Source organism: Cebus imitator, unplaced genomic scaffold, assembly GCF_001604975.1.
Source record: "Cebus imitator isolate Cc_AM_T3 unplaced genomic scaffold, Cebus_imitator-1.0 Scaffold40, whole genome shotgun sequence".
NCBI classification, from domain to species: Eukaryota; Metazoa; Chordata; class Mammalia; order Primates; family Cebidae; genus Cebus; species Cebus imitator.
This window is the reverse complement of record NW_016107355.1, coordinates 1,368,905-1,375,726: the sequence shown is the minus strand read 5'-3', so window position 1 is coordinate 1,375,726 and position 6,822 is coordinate 1,368,905. Positions and strand designations below refer to the sequence as shown.

At 33.6% G+C, this 6,822-nt stretch overlaps 1 non-coding gene across 1 annotated transcript; it reads right to left on the bottom strand.

The window, feature by feature from the left end:
• Positions 1-447: 447 nt before the first annotated feature.
• On the bottom strand, positions 448-611 carry LOC119470778. Its single transcript, XR_005199746.1, has one exon. It is a non-coding gene; the product is annotated as a U1 spliceosomal RNA (small nuclear RNA).
• Between the last annotated feature and the right edge of the window lie 6,211 nt (positions 612-6,822).

The following is a 6,822-nucleotide window of genomic DNA, read 5'->3' as shown; positions in this document are numbered from 1 at the left end:
GTATCAATTTTCCTTCTACATACATTTTAGATTCAGTTTAACCTTTTTTTGTGGGGAAAGACTGAAAACCACCACAGTCTTTGAGGAGCTTAGTTTGGAGAAGATGGGAGGTGTTGGGAGGACGCCTTGTTGGCTCTTTGGAGTGGACTGGGAGGTAGGGAAACACACAAACTCCATTTCCCCTTGCAGGCAGGACTGCAAGGTCTGGGATGGTACATTGCACAAAGAGTAACGAAGAGTTATTTAGAGGTTGGCTGTATGCACTGACAATTTTTATCACTAGAAAGATGAGCAGGAGGGCACCAGGGAAAGCATGGTAACAGGTTACTTTCTGTTTTTCAACATTTTGACTGTAAGAAGAATACTTACCTTGCCCTCCATGCTACAAACTTGCAGAAACTGAGGGTAGCCCTTTGTGTATAGTCTACTTTTGACACTACAAAATATCAGGAGAAAGCGTGAACACAGTTCCCCACTACCACAAATTATGCAGTTGAGTTTCCCACAATTGTGGAAATCTCAGGGTTCAGCACACCCACAGGTCAACAGATAAACCTAGCCATGGGAAAACCGCCTTTGTGATCATAGTTTCTCCCCTGCCAGGTAAGAAGAGATTCAGTTTAACATTTTTAAGGAAAATCTCTGTTGATTGGAATTGAATTGTGCCTATAAATCAAATTCTTAAAAAGTCAATTTGTGAAACTGACTTATCCTAACCAATCACATTTAGTCTTCTTTCAGTGTCTGTCAGCACAAATTTATAACATGCTGCATAGATGCAGCATATCACTGGTTGGATTAATTCCCAGGCATCTTAAAGATATTTTCTAAATAATTTTTACTTGCATGGAAATGCAATTTTGTTACAGTGTTCATATTTTTGTAAATTTATTTTTTTCTCCTGAACTGTTATTTCCTGGCAGAAATATGTTAAACATTTTCCATTATGATGGGGATTTATAAATTACTTCCTGTAATAATGTCTAATTTTGAAAGTTATTTAATGTACCATTGACCTTTGAACAATGTGACAGTTGAGGCACTGACCGCCCACCATGCAGTTAAAATTTATGTATAATTTTTGACTCCCCCAAAATTTAACAATAGCCTACTGTTGACTGGAAACCTTACAAGTAATATAAACAGTTGACTAACACATATTATTCACATTATATGTTTTATATATGGTATCTTACAATAAAGTAAGCTAGAGAAAATAAAATGTTATTAAGAAAATCCCAAGAAAGAGGAAATACATTTACTACTCATTAAATGGAAGTGGCTCTCATCATAAATGTCTTTATCCTTTATCCTCATCTTCACATTGAGCAGGCGGAGGAAGAGGATCGGGAAGAGGTGCTAATTTTGCTGTCTCAAGAGGGGGCAGAAGCAGAAGAAAATCTGCATTTAAGTGAATCCAGAAGTTCCAACTTGTGTTGTTCAAGGGTCAATTGTATATGAATATGTAAATATGTAATTATCATATACGTCTAGAAAACTAAAACTTTTTTTTTGAGACAGAGCCTTGCTCTGTCACCCAGGCTGGAGTGCAGTGACGCCATCATGGCTAACTGCAACCTCTGCCTCACAGGTTCAAGCAATTCTCCTGCCTCAGCCTCCCAAGAAGTTGGGATTACAGGCATGCGCCACCACCCTATTTGGTAGAGAATTGAAATTTTTATCAGTATGTAGGCAGGCTTGCTCTCTAGCAATTAATTTTGGCATAATGTCTAATTCATGTGTTATTATTATAGATACATCAGTTTGATTTTTTTTTTTTTTTTTTTCAGGAGCAGAGGAAGAATAAAGGAGTAGTTTTTTCTTTACATACTTAAAAAAGCACAACACTGTATTTATTTTTTCATTCAATCTGGCATTTTTTCTTTTTTAACTGATGAATATAATGAATTCATATCAATGATGATATTTTGGACTTCTCCCCATCATTTTTCTATTCATAATTCTAGAAAATTGAAACTTTTTTTTTTTTTTTTAAGTTGGAGGCTCGGTCTATCACCCAGGCTGGAGTGCAGTGGCTCTTATTCTAATGTTTTCCTTTCACTACTTTGGAAATTATATTCATTAGGCTTATTTATAGTAATTATATAGCTTTTAACTTGCATGCTTAATAATATATGCAGTATATCAATATACTTACCTCATCCTGAATTATATATGAGTGCTTTAGATCTGACTGCATCTTACAATTCATATGCCAGCTTTGTTTAATATGTGGGATCTACATATTCTTGACACCCAAAATAAGTATCGATATCATTATTTTAATTTTTATTAATTTCTTATATCTCAAACTTTCTACTTAGAATTAATTTTCAACAACCAGAGACATACCTTAAAATTTTTTATCAAAATGGTCTGTAGGTAATAAAGTCTGGTAAATTTCGAGTCTTTTTTTTCCTCTTTCTTTTTATTTCATTTTATTCTTGAGCTGCATTTCACATTTGCTGAGTTATATGGGTTTTTTTTTTTCTCCTGATATTTTGAATATATATTTATATTGCTCTCAGGATTTTGTTCTTGCTATCAAGAAGTTGGTAGTCCTTTCTAAGTGATCTGTCTTTTCTCTGTGGATACTTTTAAAGATTTTTCTGTCTTTGGTATTACATACTCTCAGTGTAATATGGGGTGTGTGTGTGTGTGTGTGTGTGTGTGTTTGTGTTTATTCCATGTGAGATTTTTCGGGCTTCTTGATATGGACTTGGTATTTCAACAGTTCTTGAAGTTGTCAAACATTATCTCTTCAAGTATTGCTAGATTTCCTTTCTCTTTGTTATTTCCTTCTAGAACTCAAGATAGATTGGTATATGTTAGACATGTTCATGTTATTCTTAGTTTTAATTAACAACTCTTTTATCATTTACATTTTTTTTTCTCTGTACTGCAATTTGGATATTTGGTTTGATACTCCAGTTCACTAACTTTTTGAGCTGCATTCAATCCGTTCTTTGTCTATTTTTAAATTTCACTTATTATTTTTATTTATAGTGTTTGATTTGATTCTTTCCAAGTATGTTGGTCTTTTAGAAAATCCATTCTTATTTATCCATAATTTATGCTCTCTATCTTTATAATATGTTATTGCTATTCAGTATTCTGTGCCTAATAATGTCAACATCTTAAGTATTTTTGAGTCTCAGTCTACTGTTTCTTTTCTCTTGTTTTCTGCTCACACTCATATTAGAGCTTGTGGATTTGTGCTTGAGTGTCTGTAATTTTCAACTCTAGGCTCATGTTTCTTAGACCTTCAATTCAGAAGTCTTTAAAGGCTATTGTTAAAGGTACACTCTTCAAGACAGGATAGGTATCTGCACTTAGGGGGTGCTACCGAATTGTGTCTTCCTCACATTCATATGTTAAAACCCTAATCCCCAGTGTGACTATATTTGGAGATAAGGATTTAGGGAAATAATTAAGGTTAAATGAGATCATAAGTATGGAAACCTGATCCAATAGGATCAGTGCCTTATAAAAAGAGAAAGAAAGAGAAATGTCTCTGTCTGCCTTCTCTCCGGCATACAGAGGAAGAACCATTTTGAGGATAAAGCAAGAAGACAACTGTCTAAAAGCCAGGAAGAGAAACTTTATCAGGAAACGACTGTGCCAGAACCCTGATTTTACATTGTGTAGTCTTTAGAAAAGAAACAAAAATTATTTTTGTTTAAGCTACCCAACTGATGATATTTTGTTATGGAAGACTTAGAAGACTAAGACAAAGAGCATTATCAACATAATGTCACTTTAAATTTGATTCTCATTTTGAAGGGTTTTTGCAGACCCAGGTTATACTTACAAGTTTTCAGGGCAAATTTATTCTCTCTCCATTCAGTGCCAAATTCTATTCAAGCAAATTCATCCCCAAGTCATACTGACACTCAAGATAGAGCATTCTGGGAAAGAGGAGTAATTGCTGAGTAGCCTCTCCCATCATGAACAGAGAAAATGAAAGAGTTGAAAAATAGAAACGAAAGTAAGAAAATACAGTACAGTGGATGGATTATTCAGTAAAACAAAGAAAGAGAGTGACGACAAGGAGAGAGAGAGTTCTAAAAGGAGAACATAACAAGGGAATGGAAAAAAGCCTATAAAAAGTAGTACAAAGAGTCGCACATCCCTAAGAGCAGAAATAATGGGTATATTTTGAGCTATGGGAAGAAAGGGAGAAAAGTTGCTTATGTACAAGTTCTAGTGCATGCCCGGCACTGTCTACGCATATTTACAATGTTGGCTCATTTAGTCTTCTCAGTGGTGTCGTCAGGTAGGTATTTTGGCCTTCATAATACTTGATGTTTTCTAAATCTAAAGCTGCACTGTTAAAAATGATAATGAGTAGCCACACATGGCTATTTAAATTTAAATGAATAAAAATTAAATAAAATAAAATTTAGTTTCTTATTTATACTAGCTACATTTCAAGTGTTCAATAGCTGCATGTGGCTAGCAGCTCCCTATTTGCATAGAGCAGACTGAGAGCATTTTCATTATTACAGAGACTACATTCATCTAAAGTGGTTCTTCAAAGAAATTCTTAATAAATAAATTTCTTATAATTCTGGCAAGGCATTGTATCTAGATGTTCCTCAATTTTCAAGTTTTATGCATAGAAGAATGTACATATTATAGCAAGCTTGCAAAAAGTGTTTAGCATACCATTTAAAAAGTTAATATGATGTCTTAAAATACTTGAAAGGCATGAATAATTTAAATACATTTAATTTTTTTGCTAAAAAAGTCACGTGTGAACTAACATAGAAAAAGGCATATAAGTTTAAGTCATCTGAGACAATAAAAAACAAATATACACATATACACGCCTACAAATATTTGACAGTTCTCAACTAGATTCTGGAGAAAACATAGTTTCTTCAAAACATACGCTATCTTTATAGGACTTAAATATTAGACACTAACCATTACTTGTTTCTTTAATGATGAAGAATTCAATAAAGAAATGTGAAATATCCGGTAATAGAATTTCTCAGTTGAATGATCCAGACTGCTTTCCACAATAACTGAACTAATTTACATACATACCCAAAAGAAAACAAATCATTCAACCCAAAAGACTCATGCACTCCTGCGTTCATCACAGCACTGTTTACTGTAGCAAAGACATGAAATCAACCTAGCTGCCCATAAGTGGTGGACTAGATAAAGCAAATGTGGTACATATACACCGTGGAATTGTATGCAACCATAAAAAGAATGAAATAATGTTCTTTGCAGTAATATGTATGCAGCTGGAGGTCATGATGCTAAGTGAATTAATGCAGGAACAGAAAACCAAATACTGCATTTTCTCATGTATACGTAGAAGCGAAACAATGAGTACTCATAGACATGATAGGTAGCAACAAGAGAAACTGGGAACTACTAGGGTTGGGAACAAGGGGTTTAAAACTAGCTCTTGGTTACTATGCTTAATATTTAAACAAGGGGTTTAAAACCAGCTCTTGGTTACTATGCTTAATATCAGGGTGATGGGATTATCCGTACACCAAATTTCAGCATCACACAGTATACTCCAACCCATACATGTACTCCGTGAATGTAAAATAAAAATCAGAAAAAGGAAATGTCATAGTTTTAACCTGAATTTTGTATTGCTTTTATTCTAAATATTTAATTATATATTATTAATTATAATCAGTATTTTCCCTCATTTAAGTGGCACACTTGTTATCCTTTTTGCTTGGCTACTCCATGATGTTAAAATATCTAATGCATAATGCCAAACAGTATTTTCTTTTTACTATATTAAATCAAAGTTAATAGCTTTTAAGGGTTAAAGTATCTCCTTCCCATCTCCTCTCTGTATATTTAAACACAGAGAATTCTGATGGCAATAAAAAGATACATAAACATAATTGTCTGGTATGCTCTATGATGAAATATATTTCACTTCCTTTTCACTACATTTAAGCAATAAACAACAAAGCATTATTTGGTACAGAGGCTTTAGAAAATTATTATGTCACGCTTTACTTTTCAAACCGATTGTTCAAAAAGAAAATCTTCAGACTATAGAGAACATCAAGAATCATTACAAGAAGAAATTGCAAACCTTTTAAAGGGAAAACCCATTGTAAAATTCCATCAGGGGAAAGATACTGGGCAAGATGTTGTTAGCGGCGTCTCTAGACTCCAGGGGATGAGGCCAACTCTCACATCAGCAAATAAATAGATAATAACTGAGAAGTTCAAGGTGTCTCTAAAATCAATTATTTTCCTCTTAAATCCTGTCAACTATCGTAAATCCCGTAGACTACCATGAACTGAAATACTCATGGGGAAGAACACCAAGTACTAAATCTCTTCACGTCTATAACTGGCATTCACAGAAAATTGTCTCTAACTTTAACATTCTTTCTTTTGGCAATTCTTAAAGAATTTGTGATGCCATCATAATGGCACTTGGGAACTGGAGGAAGAAGAAAGACTGTGCTTTGTTGATTAACGACACCATTCCTCTACCCATACAAACTCAAAACTGTGTATTTTAGCTATTCTTTTTACCAATAACCTATAAAGGATGAATCCTAAATGTTCTGTTTTTAGTCATAGAAAATCCATAAATTTATGATCATAGGAGGATCTCAAATATAGTTATAAATCATCCAAAAGCCAATATAAGGACAGACTATAATATTTTATGTACCAGTTCTTAAAAAAATATTATCCCTAGACATCTACCTACAAGTTTTCTGAAATTCTTTAAGTAAACACTGATTTTGGTTCTATTTAGAAGACTCTATGTCTAAATACTCTGAATTGTGCTATGGAAATACTTTGAATTCTATATAG